The sequence below is a fragment of the Arvicanthis niloticus genome, chromosome 1, assembly GCF_011762505.2.
Source record: "Arvicanthis niloticus isolate mArvNil1 chromosome 1, mArvNil1.pat.X, whole genome shotgun sequence".
Classification (NCBI taxonomy): domain Eukaryota; kingdom Metazoa; phylum Chordata; class Mammalia; order Rodentia; family Muridae; genus Arvicanthis; species Arvicanthis niloticus.
This window is the reverse complement of record NC_047658.1, coordinates 160,232,594-160,259,977: the sequence shown is the minus strand read 5'-3', so window position 1 is coordinate 160,259,977 and position 27,384 is coordinate 160,232,594. Positions and strand designations below refer to the sequence as shown.

Genomic DNA, 27,384 nt, shown 5'->3' with positions numbered 1-27,384 from the left:
GTCGCTGAGCAGTGGTGGCACATGCCTTTAATCCCAGCACTTGGGAGGCAGAGGCAGGCAGATTTCTGAGTTTGAGGCCAGCCTGGTCAACAGAGTGAGTTCCAGGACAGCCAGGGCTACACAGAGAAACACTGTCTCAAAAACAAAACAAAACAAAACAAAACAAAACAAAACAAAACAAAACAAAACAAAATTGAATGTCAATCAGCCCAAAGGATAAAACACTCTACATACACCAATATCACACACACACACACACACACACATATATATATACATATATATGTATATATATATAGAGAGAGAGATACATATATATGTATATATATACTTATATACATATACAGACAGATACACATATATGTATACGCATATAGACACACAGACACACATAAATGCATGCATAATACATACAGACAGACACAAACAGATACATACATATGTCATACATATACATACAGACATACACATACACACATACATACATGCATACATACACATATAGGCACATTCATACAGACAGACACACACACACAAACTCCTGCATTTATGCACATTCCCTTATACTCAACAGAATACCCTCTCCTGGGTACCCTATATACTTAGGCAACATTTGTCTAAAATTGTTCCATCAATTATGGCCACAAGCATTTTAAATACAATAATAATAATAATAATAATAATAATAATAATAATAATAATAATATATTTTAGTTATGTAATTAACTGCACTTACAATGCATTCACTATTTCTGTGTGAGCCTGTGTGTCTGTTTGAATCTTATATAGGTACATTTGTATGGAGGCCAGTGGTCAACGTTGGTGTGCCTTTCCTCAGAAGATATTCACCTTGTTTTTGTGAGACAAAGTCTCTCATTGGCTTGGAGCTCACTGATTAGACTAGGTTGGATAACCAGAAAGTCCCAAGGAGCCACCAACCCCCAACCCCTGTCCCCAGCACTGGTAATACAAGCAAGTGCCCTCAGAGCTGGCACTTTTATATAGGGCTCAAACTCAGACCCTCATACCCTCATGGTTTTGAAGCCAGCACTTGACCACCTGAGCTATCTCCCCAGCACTTGCTCTGCTGTCTTCTTTAATTCTCTATAAACATATGAAGGGGGCAAAATTAAAATCCCACATACATAGATGTAATCCAGAGACTTACACAGACCGAGTGACTTACTCAAGTCTCACAGGCTTTAACTGGCCAGACAGATTTCAACCTAGAAAGTCCGACCTTGGGACTGTGTCACACCACAGTCACAACCTCACATTTTTTGTGCGTCTCTCCAGAAGGCTAAGGCAGGCTCCTGGCATCCCTGGAGTCTCAGTCTTCAGCAGGAGGCCTGGGAGGGAGGAGAGTCTAGTGGAATAAGTTAATTGAATAGATAAAGGCTGTGTGGCTTCACACAGAGAGGCATCAGCCAGGGAGCCTCCCAGCCATTGTCCTAGCCTCTCCACTCTAGCGGCAAGGCAGTCTAAACTCTGGCATAGAGACAATCAATCGTCACTCTTGCCATCACAGACTGAGTTTGGCCAAGATGAAACAAAAATAGACTAAATTCCTCAAAGCTGCTTTTATTTTTTAGATTCTACCCCTCCTCTACTCCAAGCACCACGTACACACTTTCCCCTCTTCTCTGATAACGCGCACGGCCAAATGCTTCATCTCATCTCCTCAGGATAAGCAATGACACTCCACATCAACCCTCCAACAATCCTGCACTGCACGTACCACACTGATACCTCCCAACCCACTGTGTCTCCCTCACTTCCCCGCCCCCTAGTCTCAGATGCAAGAGCCAAGCAAAGCTGGGAAGATCCAAGCAACCCAGCACATGTTCCTTAGTGAACCTCAACCCCCAGGTGACAGAACCATGAAAGTGCTCACAGGAAGCAGTCTTGACAGAGGCCTGAGTCCCTGGAGTATCAAGGAGAGCCAGCCCTTCTTTGTGCTGGGCTGTGCAGGAGACTTCCACAAGAGTTATTTCACTTATCCTACAACAGGTCAGAGAAGTATCAGCCCACTGTTTATGGAACTGAATGTGAGGCTAGGCACTTAGCAAAGACATGAGATCTCAGCTGCCACGAAGTGATTCACATGCCAGTCGCCCTCCTTGTCCTGGGAACTGAAACCAAAAGGAGGTTGACTCTGCAAATGTGGAAACGGATGTAATGTGGCCAAAGCAACCCAGATATGAGTAAGTCGGTCACCTCAGGAAAATGATTTCTGCCAGAACTCTTTCAAAGAAGGAAGCGGATTTTTTTTTTCAACATGAAAACTCCTCCAAGAAGCCTCAAAGTCTAACTTATGAACCATCTGAGTCACTGATTAAAATACTGATTCCTGGGGCCTATATATATGCACCGAATCAGAATGATGGAGTAGAGGAGAAATCTTCACGGCTAATGGGTCTTCCCAACTTCTATTTCTGATATGTCCTCAAGGTTGCAAATTCCATGTCCTGAAGGCAAAGGAAGAAGCCGTTTCCCTGCAAAGGGTGGGTGGGAGAAGGACTGTGTTGAAATCAGGCTATGACCTACTCTAAATTCTGCCATAGGGTATCCACAGTGTTTTCAGCTGAGTGCCACACTGGAAGACTCTTCCAAGCAGCTTCTGGCTCCATTTGAGGGTGAAGGATGATCCAGAAGCTGCAGGTGTGGTGTTGAATGAGACGTACCTGCTGTAGATTTGGGCATTTTAAATACTCGGTGCCCAGCCGGTGGCACTTTTATGGAAGTGTAGGAAGCTGGATATTGTTGGAGGAAGCACAGCAGTAGAGGTGTGCCTAGCCGTTTAAATACTCACATCATTTCCAATTCATTCTCCCTAATTAGTGTTTGAGGTTCAAACTGGGAGGCCCCGGCTTCCTGCCCCTGCCGCCTGCTTTCTGCCAGCTGCATGTTTTCCATGGAACTCAATTATCCGTCTGTATGTAAGCCCAAATAAACTCTTCTGTGAGCTGCCATGGTCATGGCATTTTCCTACAGCAACAGAAAAATAGCTAATAACTGCGCCGTCTCCAGATATCATCCACCCAGAATAAACTGACAACTGACTTATTCCTGGGAATAGGAAGGAGCCACTGTACAAGGCCATTAGGAAGAATTGGGAATGTTAAAAACAAAGCCAGATAAAGCAGGCCCAAAAACTTACAAGACAAAGGCAGTGGAGGAAAGGTTGTAACCGCTTCATCTGCCCCCCTAAAGTGGTAGACGCTTAACTGCTGCAATGGCCCAGCCCCACACCAGCGTATCAACTGATACTGACAAGTGTGTCAAAGACCAAGGACTCCCAGACACAGATCACTCCCTGCTGTTGACAAGCCTCCTACTCAACTGTCTGCCCCTCCACCTGTTCACCCATCTGGACCTGGACTTCGCTGTAACTTTAATTTTTGCAAAGCCTACTTTTAATGATGGTTCTTAAATGTTTTAACCTCCCTTGTAACCCGCCACCCACCAGAGGTAGTGGGAAAGAAAGGATACAGGGGAAGTGGACCTGTTTAGAAAGGTTCCTTGGAGCAACTCGCATCTCCATTGTCTGGAAATCAGCAGTTCAGTTCACAGGTCAGCAGTGGCAGCTTGATCCACTTGCAAATATTTAATGAATATACCAGTCATTCAGTTCTGTAGCTGGGATAGCAAACACAAATCAGGAGTGGTGGCTCAACCTGGCGGAGACAGCCAGGTCAGCCAAATCAGCACAAGTCAGCAGGAGGGACCAATAAGAATGTCAGGGAAGATGCCTTGTCTCTCTCAATGAATCAAAGATCAGCAAAGACGAGAGACTAATAAGTGCTGCAGAGCTAATTCTACAAGCAAGCCCTTTCACAATCCCTTGAATCCTAGCTATACTCCCTCCAAACACCACGTGTCCTCCACAGGTCTTGCCTCATCTGGTGTCTTACCCCAGCACAAGAGTCTGTCTTAGCAAAACCCCACGTGAGCCAGTCAGGCCGAGTCCGCAGAAGCAGCAAGAAACCGCAGCACACAACCAGAAATTTTTTTGGTGTGTTTTTCTATATAGAGTCCCAACAATTGAAGCTCAGCAATGCAATGTAAGGTGGACCTATACACATGTGTCATTAGAGAAGATTCCTTGATCACGTGTCCTTTCACAGGCTTGCTTTAGCAGAACATCCTTTTACCTGTGTCTGCTTCAGGGAAACACTGTTCGCCCCAGGAAAACACCATCCAACACAACTGACTTTCCAAAGAACCCCTAAGTGTCTGCTTCACCTCACCTGCCATTTATTATTCCTGATCCATTTCATGGTCCAGGCCCAGCTCAACATTTTACCTCACAGCTGAATTCTGAATCTTTATTCTCAATGCAGACTCCATCAGCTCCCCTTCTCCCCCACCACAAGACCTCACCTTTCACACTGATCTGGTTGATTATTTTATCAATACAGACTTTCTCAGCACACCTCTAAAGACGCCTGTGCTCTGTTGAAGCTGATTTAACTAGTGCTCATTCTGCAACCTACACGTGTGCATATAGCTATGTACAAATAGTGTGCTGTGTGCTAAGAGGGTTAATATTAGTCACTAAGATAGAAATAAAGAATTTGCATTTGCATTGGCCAGGCTACCAAGGAGGGCAGATTTTCCCACAAACTGTTATCACTGAAATTGCTAAACCCTGTGAATTTATTGTAATTTGGTAAAGTATGACATCATGAAAGGACACAAGTGTGTTTGTCTATGTTTTTGCCAAAGCATGCTCACATCAGAGCATGCTCACAACAGAGCGAGCGTCTCCAAGTTATTCTCCCTTCTGCATCAGGAGTCTCTGCGATGGGCTTGAAGAGCTTCCTTCCCAGCCTGACCTCCCTCTGCCCAGACACTAATCTGATACTTCAGTGTCAAAACCATGTGTTGAGTGAGTACATCCCCCATCACGTTCAGGAACAGGAAGGGGAAGATCCAAAACCCTAGAAACTTAACTAATTCTGTCTTTAAAGAAAACATTTAAAGGATCTCAGAAATGGGATTGGTAACACTAGCCCCTCTCTCTGCAGTCTACCTGCTATACCAGAGAACTGGTTAAGAAGAAGAAAATGTCAATGCATGAACAGTCATTTCACATTTGGAGCATCTACAGCCCTGCCCTTCCTCCACCACAGAAGTCCCTCAGCAAGTCTAGCTAGCTGTACATCAGCACAGAGCAACAAAGATGGGAGCATCTCACCAGAGTTTCTGTGGTTGTAGTGCTGAAATTTGTCAAACTATGAGAGGGTAGCCTACAGTCACTCTGAGGCAGTAGGTTTTCACGTGCTCATGTGCATGTGTGGGGAGATGAAACACACATGTATGGTGTTGTGTGCATACACGTAGAGGTCAGAGGATAACTTTAGCTCTTCTTACTCTGACATTGACTAGCTTTTTGCTTGAGACAGGGTCTGTCCTTGGCCTAGACCTTTGCCGAGTTAACTTAGCTAGTAGACAGGGAGCTCCAGAGCCCACCTGTCTCCACACCCCCCCCCATCTTGTCTTGCCATTGCCAAAATTATACATATGAACCACTATGTCTGGATTTTATGTAGGTCCTGGGGATCGAACTCAGGTCCTTCTGCTTGTGAGCCAACCACTTTAAATCATCTTTCCAGACACTTTAAAGAGCTATTGTTTAACTTTTTAAAAAATCTACTTTTCTCCTTCATTTCTAATATAACCCTTGTTTAAATTTCTTCAGTCCCTGCCATCTGTGAGGCCATCTGCCCACCTATGATGAAACCTGGGCAGAAAGCATATTGGCTAAAAGTGGATTTCCTATTTTCATCCTTTATCGGGGGGGGGGGGGTAAAAACTTCACTTAAAAAATGTTCCCCAAGGTAAAAAAAAAAATGGGGGTATATAAACTCAGTTCCCAAGGAAATTAAATTTGCCTTTGTGTAGATTTTAGCCATTTTTTTTTTTACAGCTTATGGGAAAGGTGGAAAAATACTAAATTTTGTACGATTTCCAGTGTGTCATAAATTGAATAGCCACTTTCTGTTAAAAATGGAGCCCCAACAGCCTCCCTGTGTCCTGGAAAAAACAGAAACTTAGAAGTCAAAAATGGATATTCTCAGCAGCCCCTGTGTTACGGTATGTCCTGCCATTTCTCAGAAAACAAGAAAAGTGAAAGAGACTGTTCTCCTGCCTGGAGCTGCACACTCCACCGTAGTGAAAAAGACATGAGCCCTTCACTTGCTCTGGAAATTACATCTTGCAGGTATTCAAGATAGCATGAACTTCACAGGAGTGTAACAATCACTTACAATGGTGTGAGTCCAACCATGGGGATTCCTTCGCCCAGTCTCTCAGTGAGCCAGGGCTCCTATGGCTTCATAAATGGAGCCGGTCCATCCCTCTGCCGCAGGTCAGGACTTCCCCATGAAGAGAAAGAGCATCTTTTCACTGCAGACCCAGCTCTGTTGATGTGGGCTAGAAGTTTTGAGAGATGAGCGCGTGTTGTGTACATGGTCCTGCTTCCATGGTAACTCTAGTCAAGGGCTGGGCCAAGGTTATCAGACAGTGAGCTCACACAATGAGGGAAGACAGCTTTATGTCTCTAAGTTCCAAGAACCTGTCATTTTCTTTGCTCACACTTCAGTTCCTGGGTATGTCCCACAAATTCTGTCATCAATCTAAATTTCTGCTCCAAACCAGAGTGTGTCGTTACCTAACACAGTCTTTATTGCCACAGGAGGTTATTCCCGCCTGCTGTTGTAACTAATTACTATTTAGTAACAGCCAACAATATGCCACAGACATTCAATGACAAAGTTTTATTTCATTCAAAACAGTTATGAATAGATGCCATGACTCCTGTTTACAGACGATGGAGCTGCAGGCAAGAGATCAGTTGTTGCACAGTGACCAGTGGTGGGTATGAGATTTCACCAAAGCCAGTGTTTCTCCAGCTTCCAGCAGCGCTGCTGCCCTTCACACACTAGAGCACAGCTTTCTGCTTCTCAGAGAGTAACTTTCCAAAGCCTTGGGTTGTTTGGAGGTGAACATATCTTCTTCAAATGTTTCTACCGAGCTTTGTGTGTTAGCTCTTTCTTGGTTCCCTGTTGTTTGGAACATCTTCACTTCTCTTTTCTCGGTACAGCGTAAGTAGAAAACACTGTCTCACTGTCTTTTTTTTGTAACACCCAGGGTGGATCCCAGGGCCTGGTGCACACCAGGTAAGAACTTCACCACTGAGCCACGCGCCAAGCAAAACACATTGTCTTAAGAGCAACAGAGATTCGCAGATGTCTACATTTTAGTATCAAGACATCCCAGGACTCTTGAGTTTCTCCACATAGAGCTTTGGGGTCCATTTATTTTGACAACAACTTTGGAGGTTTCAGTCTCTTCAAGGAAACATTCAAGAAAGAAACAATGGAAACACCACAGGCAGCCATCTTTCTTATCAGTCAGCCCGGATAGCTATACAGTCTGGTGTGTGAAAAAAAAAGAAGGGGGTCAGAATAATAGGATCACTTTAAATCACTTTAAAGCAATAGCTGAAGATGCTCATCCAGTATTATAATTCAAAGCCAATCCATCACAGGGGTGAAGGCTGGCATCTTTAGCCACTTGTGAAGTTTCTCCGAGCGCCAGCATCCCAAGCTAATGAATACCATAAATAGCTGCCTTCGAAGGAAATTTCACAAACAGAATTACTGTGGCGTTTTTTCAGGCATTAGTGTGTAAAGGGGCTGGGAGATATTGCAGCCATCTCTCAGGACAGGGGTTAAACTGACAGGACCCAAGCTGCTTTTATAAAGTTTAGCTTCCTCTAGGCTGTAGCTTATTTATGGGTCTATCTCCTCTTTATGGAATTTTTTTGGTTTGGGTTTTGTTTCCAGCCTGGCCTCCGTTTACTGGTCTACAGCAGAGATACCACTAGATTCAGACAGTGCCCTGCCCCCACCCCCAGAGAATCAGGAGGCCAAGTGATCGTTAAAGAAGATGGAGGGGCTCAAGGCAGGGGTGAGCTCTCCACAGACTGATGTTCTTGACTCTCAGTAAGCAGGAAAGGACATGAAATGAGCATCAAGTGGGTGCGGAGAGGCATTATTATCTCCTCAGAGCCACTAAATGATGAAGTAAAATCTGGAATCCCTTCTTTGCCAGCAAGGCACAGTGCATTCTGATCCCTGCCCATCTTCCCACCCCTCCTCCCTGTTCCACATTAAAGAAGTCCTTTGATTTGCTATAATGACAACGTGTTTCCATCGAATTAGTTTCTATGTACCAGGTCCTACTTGCAAAGTCCTTTGTGCGACTTATCTCAAATTAAACTCATTTATAAACGAGCAAATGAAGGCACAGAGACGCCTGCCCGGTGTCACACAGCTTCCTAGTGCACCCAGGACAGTGGCAACCCTGAAAACAGTCTCCTTACTATGACTTCTGACCTTCACCTCTCAAGCCACCCAAAATACAGAACTTTCTCCCCTTACTCGCCCAGTGTAGATTGGCCTTCAAAGCCCTGCTCATTCTCCATTGTCTTGTGCTCCTTCCACTGACCACTGCAAGGCCACTGTGAATTCTTTCTTTGGTCTCCTAAGGCCACTTATAGTCACCACATTCATCCTAGTTATTACACTCTGCTCTCTCTGGTATGCGACCATGGGGAACGCATCTTGAATTATGGTCTCAGATGCCAAACACGTTTTGGGCACATTAATGGTGTGGTTGGTTAGCTATTCACATAACCATCAGCTCTTCACTGACCATTCATTGTGTGATAAACTCTGGGGTTTCAAGAATGAGCTGTCACAGGCCTGGTCTCCACCCTGAGAACCAGCAGTGGCCTCATCTTCCTGTGCTTTAGTTTCCTCATCTATGGAATGGGAACAAAATTGACTATTTCGTGTACTGAATACACCCTAGTCAAGAAGTATCTAAGTGCTTGGTTCATCAAAGATACTTGGCAATAAAGGATACTATAGCTACTGTAATGTCTTGAGTTTTCTCAGTCACAGTTCCCTAACTGGGCTCTGCATGTATTGCAGCATTGGGGAACCACTGCTCGTGGCGCCTGTTCTAAGAGCAGGATTGCAGCCTGGGCTGGCTGCATGGGTTGATCAAGCTCATGTTTACTTAAACACAAGAACCCACCTCTTCCCTCTTTGTCTTCCCTTCCCTCCTCCCTTCCTCCCCTCTCACTTCCTTACTCTCTCCTCAAATGCCAAATTTCTGGTCTTGTGAGTCAGAAAAGTATATCACCCTGCCAGTCTCACCAATGGGGTTTGTACGGCTTCTGCTCCACAGGGGTAACTGCAGCCCATCAGGAGCTTTCACGGACAGAGTGGATCTGCCTCTCCTGAGGCAGTCTGACCTAGAACCCAAAGTCCTAGAGCTTAGTATAACCAGACTGTCTCTGAGATGCCAGCTTCCAAATAATGACATAGAGATGGTTTATTATTTATGAATGCTGTAGGCCTTAGCTTAGGCTTGCTCCCAATTAGCTCTTAACTTAAATTAAGCCATTCGCACCAGTCTATGCTCTGCTACGTGACTCCTTACCTCTTCTCAGTACTGGTACCTGCCTCTTCTGCATCTGGATGGCGAACCTCCCACCCCTGACTTTTTCCGGGAGTTCATATCTCTCCCGGATGTGCTGCCTACCCCTCCTGCCTAGCATTGGCCACTCAGCTCTTTATTAAGCCAATCAGAAGGTCTCTTGGGTCAATGAAGGACAGGGAAGTGTCTTCACACAGCATACAAAAAGATTCTCCCAACAGCCTAGTCTGGCCCATCAGTACTCTCTGACAACTTCTGCTGTGCTATAAGTTCTTCCCAAGCCACCCCCTGGTTGTCACCTAGACTCTAAGAGAAGATGGTTCTCTGGGCCTCCAAAAGCAACCAGTTCTACTGTGCTTACCCTGGAGTCACCTTGTCACAAGATAGCCGTTGCTTCCATCCACAGCCAGAAGGCCTAGGGCATAAGAGCACAGCTATGTGGGTGTTTGGTTCAGAACTTCAGAGACAAGTGTCACCTCCACTCAAGAAACAAAGATGCCCTTGACCATCTCAGAGCTTGACATCTACCAGCACATGGGACTACTCCCTAGAGAAAAAGAGACAGTGGTCACGTCAAACTCATCTCCACCACAAGCTGGCACATTCTATTGTTAGTGACACATAGGGACACAGACACCCCACTGTATGTAATAAAGGAGACTCAAGTTATTTTTCACATAGACACCACCTTTCTTCCTTATGTGACACAGCCTTTCTTTCCAGAACTGTTTCCTCTAGGATAGCAAGTGGCTTGCCATATCCCAGACACACTGTCTTATTTTCGTTTGTTCTGTTTGTCTGCCTGGTCAACTTCCTATACATTCAAGGTAGTCTCGCACAGGGCATTTACCCACAGCCAGCTAGAAAGCGTTGGCCACGCCTCTCTCTGTCACACTGCCCTGTCCTGTCCCTATATAATGGCTCCTGCCATCCCATTGGAAATATACATGGGCAAGAAAAGGGGAGAGTAAATCAGACACCTGACACCTACTTAACATGGAGTCAGACATCAACAACTCACTGGTTGGTGGGTTGATTTTCCTGATTGAGGATAAGAAAATTGAAGGCAAGAAGAGCTGTTCATTCCTCCTCATTCTCCTCTTCCTCCTCCTCTTCCTCCTTCTTCTCCTTCTTCTCTTCCTCCTCTTCTTCTTCTCTTCTTCTTTCTCTTTTTACCATCAGAACATCCGAGATGCCTGGCTCTTTGTAAGGACCCAAGGACTATTTACAAATTAAATTTAACTCATAAATACCCAACCACAGAATGCTAATGAAGGCTGTGGGTGCCCAAGCTGCAAAGACTTCCTGTAGAAAGGCCAGACACAGAGTATTTTTTTATGCTTTTATCACTAAATGGGGCCCAGAAAGTCTTCCTTAGGACCACATAGAAACAATGAGAATGTAAAGGAGAGAAAGAAGCAGAGGAAGGGGGGAGGGAGAAGAGGAGAAAGAGGAAGAAGAAACCGGAGGAGAAGGAAAGGGAGAAGATGGGGGAGGAGGAAGAAATCGAGGGGAGATCTCCTGACTGAAGTAAACAGACTTGAACAGCAAGAGGAATGAAACAGATAAGAAAGGCTTGTGCTATCTTATGCTGGTTCCCTCCAAGCTACCTTGCTGCTGTGTTCTCCCAGCCAGATGGGCAGAGGTATAATTCATATGCTCAGACTTCATCATCCTAAACTTCTTTTAGGTGATAAGTTGTTTTAATCAGCTCGGCTTGTTCTCTCCATGCTCATGTCTAGAACAGTCGTGAGCAAGAAGGCTTTGTCCGATTCCTCCCTCTATCTGGTTGATAGATGAAGCTTCTCTTCCAGCTCTTCCCCTTGAGGGCACCCCTCGTTTATTACTTTTCTCTTCGGTTCTTATAATGAGAGTTTTGCAAAGCATGACTACTGCTTTTATTCCAGGCCTAAAAGAATTTGTGAGTTACAGCTGATTTTGGAGCAAAATATCATCTTTCAGGAAGAATATCACACAACATATAGAAAAAAGGGGTCTTGGAAATTATTAAGGACTGCTATCAAGGATGCCAAGAGCCTCTTGTCAGTTTTGGGAAGATTCTAAAGGGAAGTAAAAAGAAGCTAATGACAATGAGCACCGGTTGTGGTGGCGCACACCGGTAGGATTTGCTGAAGGAGGCAGAGGCAGGAGGATCACGAGTTTGAGGCCAGCCTGGGCTACACACATTTCTAGCCTTTAATCCCAGCACTTGGGAGGCAGAGGCAGGCAAATTTCTGAGTTCAAGGCCAGCCTGGTCTACAGAGTGAGTGCCAGGACAGCCTGGGCTATATAGAGAAACCCTGTCTGGAAACAAACAAACAAACAAAAAGACAATGAGCCTCTCTCACCTGGTGCTCTGTCTTCTGTTCCTTTATGGGCCCCTACCTTTCTTTACTGAGAGATTGAATCCATGTCCATGTCGAGAGATGCTATCAGCACACAGTAAAGTTTCATCATCATTAACAGGGAAAAATAATCACACAGGATGATCCAATGTCCTGCAGCTTTATTTACCAGCTGTTTTGCACCACCCATAGAGAGTAAAAAGTAAAAGGTGTCATTTTCACATGCACAAGTTTGTGTCTCCTCTCTTTTTGTGATTGGTGTAAGCATGTGTACATGTTTGTGTGGGTGTCAGGAGGTGCACACACGTGTGTACACATGCATGTCAAGGGCAGAAGAAGCCTCAGGTGTCATCCCCAGTAATACCACTCATCTTCTTTGAGAAAAGGTCTTTCACTTATCTGGAGTTCACGAGTTAAACTAAATTGCCTGGTCAGCAACCCCCAGTGGCCTGTCTCCACCTTTCTGGTGCTGAAATTGTGGTTCATTTCACCAAGGCTTGACATTTTATGTGAATTCTAGGACATGTCATTTTCTTGTGTTTGCACAGTAACCATCTGGCCAACGGAGAGAGCTGTCCCCCCAGACCATGCCAATCACCCCTCTTTCTTTATAGGCCATCCTGTCAGTTTCATTTTTGGATGCCAGATATAACTTAAAACACAACCATGCTTCACAAGGGTAAGCTGCAAAGGGATAGAGACTGACTGCAGAAGCCAAGAGCTATGAACATAGAGTGTCTAACTTGTGGTGAGAAGGCCCCTTCAAACAAGTCACCTTAATCACTCTGGAACAGGAACCAGAAACAAGGGGTGAATGAGTGGCTCTGCAGTTAAAACAGCCTTTGTTCTTACAAAGGCCTGGGTTTGGTTCCCAGCACTCACACGATCATCTGCAAATATTTGTAAGTCCAGTTCCTAAGACCCTGATACCTCCTCGGGCACCAGGCATGCCCATGGCACACATCCATACATGCAAGCAAAACCCTCATATACATAAAATAAAGATATCTAAAATAAGATTGATGATGAAAGGGGCCAGAAAACACACCACAAACCAGAGAGTATGGGCTGGAAAGATAGCTCAGTTGTAAGGTGCTCGTTTGACAAGCACAAATAAATCCAGCCACCAGAACCTACATTAGGAGGTTAAAAAAAAAAAAATCATTCTCGCATGGGCCTTCCTTCGTGTTTAGCTTCTTTGAGTCTGTGTACTTTAGCATGGGTATCCTGTATTTTATGGCTAATATCTACTTACAAGTGAGTACCTTCCATGTCTTTTGGGGACTGGGTTACCTCACTCAGGATGATATCCTCAAGTCCTATTCATTTGCCTGCAAAATTCATGATGTCTTTGTGTTTAATAGCTGAATAGTATTCCATTATGTAGCTGTACCACATTTTCTGTATTCATTCTTCAGTTAAGGGAAGCAGGGATGCTTACATCTCACTTAGAAAAGGGAATTAAATAGTTGTAAGAGGCAGACGGAGTGAGGGAACTAAGTGAGAGATGGGATGGGGAAGGGAATGGGAGGTTCAGAATCAGGTGTGTGGAGGGACAGGAGAGGTGGTCAGATGGCCATGAGAATGAATGAAATCTGCAACTGATGGAAGTGAGGAGGTGGGGTGCATCTCCAGGATGAGACAGAGACATGGGATGAGGGAGGAGCCCAAGAACCAATGGGTGTGACCTTAGCTGTGACCCACATTGAGGATCTGAAACCTGCAGAGGCCACTTTCTGTAGCCAGACCGGAACCACAGTGAAGCGACAGGGACACCAACCCACCCACAAAACTTTTGACCCAAAGTGTATCCTGTCTACAAGAAATGCAGGGACACCAAGGGAATGACCAACCAATGACTGGTCCAACTTGAGACCTATCCCATGGACAAGCAGCAATCCCAGACACTATTAATGATACTTTGTTATGCTTGCAAACAGGAGCCTAGCATAGCTGACCTCTGAGAGGCTCCACCCAGCTCCTAACTCAGACAGGTGCAGACACAGACAGCCAAAGAACGGATGGAGTTTGGGGACTCTTATAGAAGGAAAGGGGGAAGGATTGCGGCCCTGAAGGGAATAGGAACTCCACAGGAAAACCAACAGAGAACCAATTTGGACCCTTAGGGCTCTCAGAAACTGAACCATTAACCAAAGAGCATTCACAGGCTGGACCTAGGCCTCCCCACACATACGTAGTAGATGTGCAACTTGGTCTTCATGTGGGTCCCAAACAACTGGAGTGGGAGCTATCCCAAAAGCTGTTGCCTGTCCATGGAATATGTTCTTCTAGCTGGGCTGCCTTGTCTGGCTCAGTAGGAGAGGATGCATGGAGCCCCACAGAGACTTGATGTGCCAGGGTACAAAGATACCCCATGGGGGCATCCTCTCAAAGGAGAAGGGGAGGGAGAGTGGGGGAATGGATTGTGGGGGGCAGTGACCAGGATGTGGGGCAGTAAGCGGGATGTAAAGTGAGTAAGTAATAAATAAATAAATAAATAAATACATTTTTTAAAGCCAAGCACTGTAGCACATGCTTTAATCCTAGCACAGGTGAGGTAGAGACAGTGACCCAGCCTCTCTCTGGCTAATCAGCCCGGTCTAGTTGGAGAATTCTAGGCCAATGAGAGACTTGATCTCAAAAAAAATAAAAATAAAAAATCAAAGATAGATAGTGCCCAAGGAATGAAAACTGAGCTTCTCTGACTTTCCTTTCATGCACATGGACTGACATACAAATGTGGAGAGAGAGAGAGAGAGAGAGAGAGAGAGAGAGAGAGAGAGAGAGAGAGAGACAGAGACAGAGAATGTAGGCTAGTGCTCACTGCAGTGCACCATTCTCTGTCTCTACATGAACACATCACAGCCCAAAGCTCATGAACAATAGCAGGCACAGAAGCTTTCTGTGATACGATTGTCCTCAAAATAATCAGCTGTGACTCACAACAGCCGGTGGGTAGTCCTCCACAGAGGTGAGGCGAGAAATAGAATGGAAACAGTCACCAGGATTAGGACAACTCTGAAGGCAAAGAGCTGTGAACACGGGGCACACGGTGTAGCAAACATGCCTGGACTGGAGTAAGTCTCCATAGAGCACTGTCTCACGGCCCAGGAGCAAACTGCAGTCCTCACTTGGCCAATTAGGATTTGCTTAGCTATAAAGGATGGGAAATCCAGGTGAAGATGTTTTAAGCGTTTAAAATGACATTTCTCACATTAGAAGCTTCCAGACCTAAACTTACAGACACAACTTAGGTCCAGGAACTCAAACAAAACCACAAGAAACATCTTTCTCCTGTGGCTCTCATAGCAGCCAGCAGAAGAAAAGGACACATCAAAAGCAGACATAGAATGAATAGCTGACCCAAGGCAGAAGAAACACTTCCTTCCATTGGCTTCTGCAAGAATTCCAACACCAAGCTTCATTGGCCTAGTTTTGAAACCCTGCCATTACCCGAATTGGCCATGAGTCTCCATCATATGTCAGAAGAAGGGATAATAAGGCAGATGTTTTAGAGCATGGAAGAGTAGATGGCATAACAAGCCTAAGCATCCGCCTTCCAGACGCCTAGCATTTCTTAGACTCTGTGAGGATCCTAAACACGGCCAAGAATCTGCCTTCAATATTATATAGGTTGTTTCTACACACCAGCAAGAAGGACCCTAAGAGCTAGAGAGATTGCCCAGTGGATAAAGTGTTTGGCATACAAGCATGACATTCAGAGTTCAACTCCTTAAAGCCCATGTGTAGCTATGGACAGTAGCATGCGTCTGTAAACCCACTGTTCCCACAGTGATAAAAGAGACAGAGACAGGAGAATCCCTGGGAGCTCTCATGTGTAAGCAGCCACAACAATACAAGAGAGATTGTCTCCAGTGAGGTGAGGGCAAGCAGCCATTGCACACACACACAACACACACACCGTTGCATTCATGTGTGCATGTACACAACAGAGAGATTGTTTCCAATGAGAAGAGTGAGAACAAGCAACCCTGGCACACATGTACACACTGTTGTATGCATGTGTGCATATGTGCATGTTCACACACACACACACAGGAGCATGCACCTGTGTGTACACAGAGCCATAAAGAACAAGAAGCATATGTGCATGTACACATACATACACACACACATACACACACATACATACACACACACACACACACACACACGAGTATCCGTGTGTATACACAGAGCCATAAAGAACAAGAAGCCTCTGCTCTCCCCTGCACACCACCACCCGTCCTCACAGTGTCGCTCCATGAACAGAGTCTGACTCCAAGAGAGGTGGGACTGACTTTCCCTAATCATCAGATAGAGGCATTTGGGGGACAAAGGTCATTAACTGTAAACATGTCACAGAAAGAAGAGGTTTTTTTTTTAAATCTGTATTTGTAGACTATAAAAGAACCATGAGTTAAACTATAAATATTACGACAATTTAATAAAACATTTGAATATAAAATTAATATACACGTCAGCTCTTAAGTTCTCACCCTCCTGCTCCAAGTCTGCCCTTCTATAGCAAGCTGCAAATGCAGAGGCTGGAGTTCCCTGTGAGGCTGTGCTCTGAAGAGAGAATACCCTCAAGACATCCTCACTTTGTTGCTGGCCACCTGCCTGACTGTGACCCACCCTAAGCAGTCAGTCTTCACACCAGGGACAGCTACTCCACATAATGCTGTTTCTCCAAAAGAAGCAGTGTCAGTCTCACTGTGGAGCTTCAGGGATGACTGCCCAAAGACCTCTCCTGGGAGGTCTGCCTCTCATGGCTGCCCATCCTCTGCAGACAGGGATCCTGGCTTCAGCAAAGATTCCCCCTCCTCAGAAAGCTCAGTAATAGGGGCTCAGGGCCCTTCTCCATGCTTCCAGATACAATAACTATAGTTCTGTCCCTTTGCTACCCAGCCTGGGGATGGCAGCTGTTTTCTGAAGCTTGCTTGCTTTCCTTCTATGAGATCCTCATAGTCTCCTTTCTTCTTTTCTGTTTCCACTTTATATCCTTAGAGGAATCAACAGTTGCATTCAATGATCTCTGCTGAAATAACTGGTGTTATTTCTGACCTTTCTCAGGATGTTTGACACACATGCAAAAAGCCACAGACATCGTGTATATGAAGTAACCAACCAGAAGTTAGCAAATACAAAGACAGAGAGAGAGACAGAGAGAGAGAGAGAGAGAGAGAGAGAGAGAGAGAGAGAGAGAGAGAGAGGAGGAGGAGGAGGAGGAAGAGGGAAGGAAGGAAGGAAGGAAGGAAGGAAGGAAGGAAGGAAGGAAGGAAGGAAGGAAGGAAGGAAGGAAAAAGAAAATGCTCACAAAGAACAAGAGACCAAATACCTACACCCTAAACTAGGAAGAGAAGTTCATGGCCAGTGTGCTGTCTGAGAAGACTGTGCACTGCTCCTGACACCAGAGACCTGAACCTGTAAGGATTCACATTCTCTTAGAAAGTATGAACCATGTAAATACTCCAGTTTCTTTGTATTAACTTAAGTTTTTGAGATGCAGCAATGATCCATCGAGTTTTATTTATTTTCTGTGGAAGCTAAGCAAGTTAATGAGGTTCATATGGAAATACTAAAAATCAGGAAACTCTAAAGCCAAGACTCATGCTGGGGAGATAAAACCGGTCCTGCTCAGTAGCAAAGCATATTAAAGTCCCCACGGACAAAGCTGCCATAGTACATTCTCAGTAAACAGATCAACGAACCAAAGCGGGGAGCTCAAACTAGATCTGAGCAGATAGGCGACGTAATGTATGCCGCTACACTAGATAGCTAAAGAAATGAGAAAAGACGGCTTTAACAGATAATGTAGGGACCACTGCATGACCATATGGGACAAGCCCAAAATAGATGGATTCCTCATACATCATACATGCATCATGATTAGTTCCAAATGGAACTGAATTATCAACTGAAGACATCTCATCTGTCCTGGCTATGACTTAAAATCTAAAGCTAATAAGAAAGTGTAGATTAGTTAAGACAATTTTAAAATACTTTGCAAAGGTGCTAAAAGAGAAACAACGAAAGCAGGAAGTCAACGACAGCTGAGGGAACCAGCGTCCTGGACACTCTAGCTAGAGATCTTCTGTGGAAGAAAGATGAAGGACTGAATTTTCAAACAAGCCCAGACTAAGAACTGATAGCTTGAGATACCTCAGCCTCACTCAGAATCCGAATAGATTAAGACAGTCTGCGACTAAGGATCGAAAGGACAAAGTATAAAAAGAATCCCCAAATCATTAAGAATGAGACATAAACACACATTTCACTGAAGAGAAGGATGGGCTACTTACGGAAGACAGTGAATGCCGCTGATGTAGAGCAGATGCAGATCGCTACCCCAGTGAGCCATCACTACATGCACACTAACGCGCTGGTAGCTTTAAGGCCCTGATAATGAGTGTTGGTGGGAGATAGGTCAGCAACAGCTTGGGTTGCAGGTGAGATGCAAACTGGTACACCTGGAAAAGGCATTTGGGATAATGTCAGGAATAGCTAAACATTCACCTGCCTCACAAGCAAAATGTCTACTTTTAACTCATGAGAAATATGTACATCATGTAAACCAATAGTCCATACCGAAATTATTTGAAGAAGCACCAAGAATTGGAGACAATCTTCCTACAGAATTGATATTTCTTTGCATGCTATATTAACATGTCTGCCAACAGCACCAATGTCACAGTGGACATATTTATAGTAAAATAATCAACAGTAATAAATAACCAATATGCAATCTATAATCAATATAGATGCCTCTGAGAGATACCACGCTGAGTAAGAGAAGTGAAAAAACAGCAGGCATGCTGACACACTTTTAATCTGAGATCGAGGCGGGCCTGGCCTGAGTTCCAGGACAGTCAGGGCTATTATACAGAGAAACCCTGTCTCAACCTCCCCCCAACCCCACTGCTAAAAGAAGAGGGTGAGAAGAGAAGGAGGAGAAAGAAGAACAGGAAGGAGAGAAAAAAGAAGAGAAGGAATAAGAGGAGGAGGAGAAATAAAAAAACAAAATGTGTACACTATGTGATTTATTAATATGAAGTCAAGATATTCATGTCACTATAATAAAGATGATATGATTTCCAGAGCCAGAAAGATGGCTCAATGTATAAAAACAACTTTTCTGAAAGGCTGGCAACCTTAATTTGATTTCTAGGACCCACCGGATAGAAAGAGAGAACTAATTTCTTCAAGTTGTCATCAGACCTTCACACAGGCATACACACACATAATAGAAGTGATAAATAATAATAATAATTAATTTAGTAAACATATATTACAAATTCTATATGCAATATTGGCCTAAAAGAAACATAAAAGAGTGAAAAAGTCTTCTGGATTCTGGAAATATCTTGTACCATTACACAAATGTCAGTTAACACAAAGAGCAAACATTTACAAAATACATAAACGCCATAATGTCAACATTTAAAATTAATTTTCTGTTCTCGTTTGGAGATTAGACCACACTAAAGTTAAAGTATAGAAAAAAAAGAGAGATAATTTTCTCCTGATATTGGCAAAGCTCCAGAGTCTTGCCAGCGCTCCATATGAGGGGAGAACAAAGCAGGCACATATACATTACTGCCGCGGCGTTTATGTAAGAGCGTGCAGTGTCTATCCAAATCTCATGGGCATCTGTCTTTTTACCTAGCAACAAGGCTTCTAGGAATCACAGCTGTCAGAAAAGACAAAATAGAGTCCACCCAAGGATAGTTGTCACAAAGTTTTTATAACAGTGAGGGAGTTGAAGTGAAGGCATCACTAGCAGACTGGGGGGGTCACTGCCCAGACCGTGCAGATTCCACGTCATGGAGGCTCATGTCATGCTAAGGATGTAGCCTTCCCCCCACCTCTGGCTACATCACTCAGGGGCAAAGGGGACAAACTAGGAGACCCTTTAGAAGCTATGACTCAAAAGGGTAAGGGTAAAAATTCTGACACTCCTCTTGCCCATAACTGGATCGACGTTCCTGCCCTCTCATTAAATAAGGACAGCAGAAGGCTCGTCTTTAACAATGCTGACACGTTCCACCACACTTAGAAACTTGAGCTACCATGTAAGCAACCCCACTAGCCTGCTAGGGAGACCACCCAAAGAAAGACCCTAGGCTCCTTAGAGTCAATGAAGACCACAGCCAGCCAGCCACTCCTGGGAGGCACCAGGTATGTGAGTGAGCCACCTTGGACCCTCTTTGCTGGTCAGACCAGCCACCACCAGAGCAGTATTGCTGCAATATGAACCATCAGTACTGAGTACCATAGCGGCATGCATACTGCTTTTTAATGATCATTTTAAAGCAAGGGATTGACTTTATGTCACTTAGCTTCATACATCTGTCCCAGTTTCATTTCTCCTGCAGTGATAAAAAATACCTGACAAAAGGAAAGAGCAGAAAGGTGCTTGTTTCAGCTCACAGTTCCAGGTGACAGCTCATCATTTGTGGGGAGGCCAAGGCAGGAACTTCAAACACAGCACAGTCAACAGTGGAGCAGTGAATGCCGTGTGCCTGTTTGCCTTCTTGTACTCATCCCACAGCCTCCACTCACAGACGGTCCATCAGGCCTCCTCTATCAGATAGTCCATCAGGCCTCTACTCTCAGACAGGCCATCAGAGTCTGCCTAGGGAATGGTGCTGCCTACAGTAGCCTGGGTCTTCCCACATCAACAACTTAATTAATACAACCCCCACATATGTGCCCACATAACATTGGTTATGCAGACAAGCACTCGTGGAAATTATCTTCCCAGGTGATTCTAGAATAACTCAAGTACAGTGTTTAAGCTAATTCTCACAGCATACCAAAGAAAGGCCTTGGGAAGTTAAGTTTAAGTAGAAAATATCAGCATGTTCTTCTAGTTTTATTCTTTCTAAACATATATGCACATTTTCTATTTTAAATCACTAAAGAGACCTAAAAACAATGGCAGCCCTCAGCCATGAGCCCAAATGCCAGACAGTCCTTTCTGAATATCACCTCCCACAGAGAGACTCCAGGCCTGAGCTATCTCGTGCCAAGAAAGTAAGGACATTGTTAGTGACAAATAGGGCTATGCCCAAAACATCACAGGATCCAAGTCCGAGGCACATAATGTCCTAAGATGACATGCAGTAAGGAAGAATGTAATTATGGCAAATGAAAACTCCAGGCACGGTCATATACCATGGAGGGTGTTTTAGTTGACAACAGGCAATATGTTCGAGGCCATGCCAAAAGATTACAGTGGAGCAGAAGAATTCCTTTCTCCTGCTGATGTCTTTGCTCTCATAGTGTCACAATGTAACGTGCCCTTGGGTGTGTGTGGAGACGGTATGTAAGCAATCAGCTGTAGTTCTGGCTCTATAAAAATACAGCAATATTGATGTGTAAACAGCACAAAATACTTCATAATAAAGACCTACGTTGCTGGCTTAAGGCCCCACTACATTATTACTGTCTCAGAGAGCACAGCCGCTTCATTCACTAAAAAGCAATGTGCCGTGGGGTGCATCAGTGTGTGGGAGGTGAACCACCCCACGCGTGCCATCCCCTGATCGCATGAAGAGGACATATGTGGTGTTTGGCCTGCATCATCAAGGTCTGAGTAAAAGGATCGATGATGCCACAACACCACCTGACAGTGCATTTCTGAGAATATTTTCCTGTTCTTATGTGATGTGAGACTTATAAAATATCATGAGCTAATTGGAATACAAAACAAAAAAGATTCTTATCCATTGCCACTGGACGTTGCTAACCAACTATTACTGTAAAAGTTAACACCACACAAAAACCAAGGTTTCATCCTGCCTTGTGAATTTAGACTCTGTTTTGCATAGTGAAAGATTGCTGTGGGCAAGCTCTTACTGGAAAAAAAAGGTATCACAGTAAGTTAGACAAGAAGGGATGACAGAGCCACAACTCTACCATGAAAACAATGAGTCAATCAAAACCAGAAGTATGCTGACTGTTTCCATGTCAGCTGACACAGACTAGAGTCATGGGGGAAAGAGGGGTGCGCAATTGGCTGATTCTATGTCACATGACACAGGCTAGAGGCATCAATTGAGAAAATGCCTCCATGAGATCCACCTGTAAGGCATTTTTTCAACTGATCAGTGTGGGAGGGCCCAGCCCATTGTGGGTGATTCCACCCCCTAGGCTGATGGTCCTCAGTTCTATAAGAAAGCAGGCTGAGCAAGCCATGGAGAGCAAGCCAGTCAAGAGCAATCCTCCATGGCCTCTGCATCAGCTCCTGACTGCAGCTTCCTGCCCTGCTTGAGATCCTGTCCTGACTTCCTTCAGTGATGGACAGCAATGTGAAAGTATAAGCTGAATTAACCTCTTCCTCCACAACTTGCTTCTGGTAATGGTGCTTCATCACAGCAACAGAAACCCTAAGATAACAAGTGAGTGCTAACTGGCTTTACTGTGATGCTCTGAAGAGTTCTTGTCAGGAGAAAGCAACTGATCCCAGAGTTCAATATCTCCACCACAGCATGTTCTGAGAACACGGTGCCAAGCTCAGTGGCATAAAAAGTAATCAAACCCAGGACATCTGCAACATGAAGTCTCTTACAGGCCACATGACTGGTATCTTCAACAAACAAAATGAAATAAAAGCAAGGGGACGATGGATGTGATAGGTTCCCATATTCTGAGACTGTTAATTTAGATCCCCACCAACAGTACAAAGTACCCTTTTCCCTGACTCTTTCCCAGCACTTGTTATCTTGCACCTTTTTTATTTAAAAAACAAAATCACTCTATCAGACAGGATGTGACATTTCACTTCATCTTTCTTTTGTATTTCCCTAACAGTCCATGGTACAGAGAATTTTGCCATGATCTTATAATGTGGTGTGTATACAGTGGAATATTATTCAGCTTAAAAAAACAGAAGTTTTCATTAGGAAACATGGATGAGCCTAGGAGACTCCCTGCTAAGTGAGATAATCCAGGCACATAGGGCAAAAACATCATTGTCTCTATTAAGTTTGGCATTTTGCAAAAGAAAACTGAACTCATACAAGCCCTGGAGTGAGAAGAGTGATGGAGCATAGGTCAGGGTTGGGGAATGAGAGGAGGAACAGTTCCTGGCTAAGGGGTACAGAGCCTCATCTAGACAGGAAAAGCAAGCTGTGACGTCTACTAAACACCGGGACATAGAGTCGGTGATAATGGACTGTATATTAAAAACAACAAGAAAGTCAGTTTCCATGACATCATCTCAAAAATACTGAGTAATTAAAGAGATAGACAACTTAATTAATGTGGGCTTAATTCGCCTTACATTGTACACAGGAATCAGAACATTGCATTATATGCTGAATCTGTGAAGTAAATACTTTTAGGAGCCATCACTTACTATAAACTTTAAAAGCTTTTAGGGATGAAGGAAGACTGGTAAAGATATAAAACTAAGTTCAACATGAGGATCTCGTTTAAATTTCACACAGCTGGCTGTAAAACCATCTGGAAAAGGAAAGGCCTTTGAGTCTATCAGTCTCTTAACTAATAAAGAAAAAGTTAAACATTTACCTCCCCTGTTGACCCAGAAATTTCACCTCTAGTTATTTACACAAAAGAAATGAAATCATGCCACAAACAGACAGGCATAGAAAGCTCACAGATGTCCTGTTCATCAGACACAAAACAGTACAGAAATGTAGCAAAGATCTATCAAGAAAAAAACAGGTGAGTGAGTGGTGCATTGTGGGATATTAGTTCTTAGTAAAAAAAAAAATGAAAGAAAAAAAGCACAAACTGTGACATATTAGCACACATAGATCTCACAAGTACTACGCTAAATAAAAGTACAAACACAACCTTGTACTGTTGCAGTCACACTAAGCTCCAGAACGCCGGAAAGTAAATCAGTGCTCAGCTCTTGAAAGAAGGTCTGATTGAGAAGAGAAGTAAGCATGTTTTCCGAGGGATACAGATACTCTGTCTCAAGAAGGATGTGGATTACACACTTCCGTGCGTTCGTCATAACTAATTGAAATGTACACTCAGTATTTATACATGTCATTCTAAGGAGAGTTTACCTTTTGAAGGGGAAACTAAACAAATACTGAAGTCTAGTCAATAGGTTCTCTTCACAGTGACATGGGTGAGCGATCCTGAAAGCACAGTCTGTTGTTCTAGTCTTGAGCAGCTAAGTCAATGCTCTGCAGAAGGCGTGTGGACAGGCCTTGTGTAACAGGGGGACAGCCAGAGAGCATTGGTTGTGACTGATAGCACAGGAGCAGTCAGCGTAGTCTGCAAGTGGATCTGGGCTTCTCAATACTGTTCTCCACCAAAAACAGCAAGAATCCCTTACAAATGCTGAACCCAGAGCTGGAACAGGAGCAAACACCTTGTTAAAGCTGAAATCAAGGAAATACTTAAAGAATAAAGAGTATTGAAAGGTACAGGACTTGTCTCTATACCAATTCCCTTGGCCAAATTTAGGAAAGCTTGACCATCAAAAAGTATTGCCAGAGCCTGACCAATACAGATGCTCGCAGCCAAAGATCAGACTGAGCGTGGGGACCCCAATGGAGAAGTTAGGGCAAAGACTGAAGGAGCTGAAGGGGTTTGCAACCTCATAGGAAAAACAGTATCAACCAACCAGACCCCCCAAAGTTCCCAGGGACCAAACCACCAACCATGTGGGGAAACACATGGCTCCAGCTGCATATGTAGCAGAGGACTGACTTATTGGGCATCACTGGGAAGGGAGCCCCTTGGTCCTGTGGAGGCTCCCCGGGTAAGAGAATGCTAGGGTGCTAGGAGTGGGTGGGCAGGTGGGGGAGGTCCCTGATATTGAGCACATTCAATACCCACCCCTCGAAGATTTTATAAACACTAAAGATTGCTAAGAGTCACGCACAGACAAGCCCAGCCACCTGAAAGAAGCAGATACTGTCCCCAGTGGTTTGGAAGAGGCCAAGAGCAACCTGTCTAGATGAAACAAAGACCAACTGAGCTACCTGGAAGATCTTCAGCCAACCCATCCACCTAGAAAGCATGCTTTCCAATTCATGGAGCCACCTGTGTGGAGCCATACAGGGTGTCCCGGGTTCCCACACCTCACCTATGCTGGGATGGGCTTTGGTGATTCATCTCTCTTAGAGTCGTTCTGCTCCTGTGAGTGACCCTTCACCTGAATTCCTGTAAATAACCTCAATAAAACTCATTGTTCACCAGGTTGGACCTTGGAGCTATGTGCACTTTACTCTGTTGTCAGATTAGTGTCTGTGCTGAGTGTCTCCGCAGGAAAAATGTCACACAGCACCATGCAAGTTGGACAGCCTGAGCTGACTCGCCAGAACCCATGATGAGAAGTCAGAACCAATTTCCAAACATCCTCAGGCTTCCATAGTATGAGCACCGTGTGCATTTCCTCTCTCTCTCTCTCTCTCTCTCTCTCTCTCTCTCTCTCTCTCCCTCCCTCCCTCTCCTTCTATTTCTCTCTTGCCTTCCTTACTTCCCTCCCTCCCTTCCTCTCCCAACTCTTCCCTCTCCCTCTTTGTCCCTCTGTTTCTGTCTCTGTTTCTCACACTAATAATAAATAAGATAAAGATGTAATCAATAACATATTAAGTAACTATCAATCCATATCTATATTGATATAGATATGTGGAGTGAGTAAGAAGAAAATATTATTTGCAATAGAAAAACAGCTAAGAGACAATAAAGTACATCAGGGCCACATAAAGACAATAAAGATAAACCCATCACAATGGATACTAAAACTGGTAAATGAAAATTTTGACAAAAATCCAACAAGATATTTTGTAGTCTCCAGGACCTGCCTCTTACTTCCTCGCTGTTAATGATATAAGGAGGACTTGGAGACACCACAGTGACAAAGGGCTCAAGTCAACATCACCAGTACCGTGTCTGGAAGTGATACATATGTCTTTGGTGTTTCTGTCAAAAAAGGCACAGATTAAATTAAATCATAGGGAAAACACAGACAAATTGGATGAGGAGACATTGTCCAAAAGAGCTGAGCCTTTGAAAATGACAAAGTCAAGCAATGCCAAGGTGAAAAAGCATGGCCGGGCATTGGGTCTGGATTAGGGAAAAGACAATGACAGGAATTGTTGGAAATTACTAAGTTTTGAGTATGGTTAAGAAAAAATAATAAAGCAGTGCTAAATTCCCGCTCTTCACTCTGGTCATGTTAGAAACTGTCTGGGAAGATGGATCACTGAATAGGAACTCTTACTGCGCAAGCATTGGAACATGAATACAAATCTCCAGTGGTATGGGCCAGAGACGGGTAGAACCAGGGAGTTCATGGGCCAGCAGCTAGTCTAGCCAAAAGTAGCAAACTCCTGGTTCACTGAAGACTGTTTCAGGAGAATAAAGTAGAGAACAAGACAAGAGAACAAGAGGATACCTGAAGTCCTGGCTCTGGCTCCCATTCATGCGTGCATGGGTACACAGATGCTAAGTGTGTATGCCCATGCGAAGACACACACACACACACTAATACCTTTGCCACCCAGAAATGCATGTGGAAATGTTTATGTGTGAAGTATATAATAACTGGAGTATATTTGCAAATAACTCAAGAAAAATTAATAAATCCTAGCATGGTAGTGTATCCCTGGAGCCCCAGCATTCAGGAATCTGAGGCAGGAGGATTGAGAGAGTACCAGGAAAGCCTTGGCTACATAGTAAAATGCAGGCCAGTGTGGAATGCATAGCTTGACCCTGCTACAAAGTTAATGAATGTAAGTGCATTATTAATTAAATTCCAAAAATTAAATTTCCAGAAAGAAAAGAGTTGGCGAATCACTAATTAATAAACAGCATTTTATATGCATTTGGTAATTTTGAGCCAGAGAGAACCTTTCCTCTTTACACTCTGTGCTATGTCGCACCAACAACCAGCTAGCAGTTTGGCTTCCCAGTCCCTGAAGGAGGACTACAGCCCACATGCGGCAGTCACTTGTCCCAGGACTTTGACTGGTACATAGGAATGGGTGCCAGAGTGAGAGCAGGCATAAGCCAGCCTCCTTGCAGAGGAAATCAATCTGTGCAGGGACTTTTCCCTCACAGGAAGAAATTACTTTCCAAATGCAATCATGAGTTTCCTGAGAGTCATTTGCAAAGCTCAGGACCTGGGCTCTGGCCCTTCTCTCCCTCTCTGCTCGTGCCCTGAACAGGCTGATTAGCTATCTCTGCCGTGTCTGTGGATGAGCTCACCTTGGCAATGCACGAGGCTATTCTCAGCTCTGGGAATGGGATAATGAGATGCCCAATTAAGGTGACGTTGGATAAACCCAACTCTGGCGGCTACCACCCAGCTAGTGCAGAGGGCCTTTCAACTGGCAGAGAGTAAGGGACAGATCTCCTTGGGGATCATCAGGCTCTGGTGAACCTGAATGGGATAATCATAGATGCTCCAGCTGTGCACAGATGGGAGGCAACATAAAAGCGTCTCGTGGGTGAGGGGAAGGATGTCAAAGTTGGCTTGGCAAAGCTGATGAGTAGGTGTCTTGCTGCTGTTTTCTGTGCCAATCCT

General features: G+C 44.3%; 1 long non-coding RNA gene across 3 annotated transcripts; it reads right to left on the bottom strand.

Moving 5' to 3' along the window:
* Positions 1-616: 616 nt before the first annotated feature.
* On the bottom strand, positions 617-25,038 carry LOC143438824 (uncharacterized). 3 transcript variants are annotated; one of them, XR_013107419.1, is made up of 7 exons: positions 24,940-24,985; positions 23,909-24,200; positions 18,167-18,334; positions 10,538-10,737; positions 9,878-10,063; positions 6,273-7,440; positions 617-3,639 (listed from the first exon to the last, which is right to left on the bottom strand). It is a non-coding gene; the product is annotated as an uncharacterized LOC143438824 (long non-coding RNA). The 3 variants fall into 3 exon arrangements; XR_013107418.1 differs by lacking the exon at positions 23,909-24,200 and having other exon boundaries at positions 622-3,639; positions 10,538-10,718; positions 24,940-25,038; XR_013107417.1 differs by lacking the exon at positions 23,909-24,200 and having other exon boundaries at positions 624-3,639; positions 24,940-25,038.
* Positions 25,039-27,384: the final 2,346 nt, after the last annotated feature.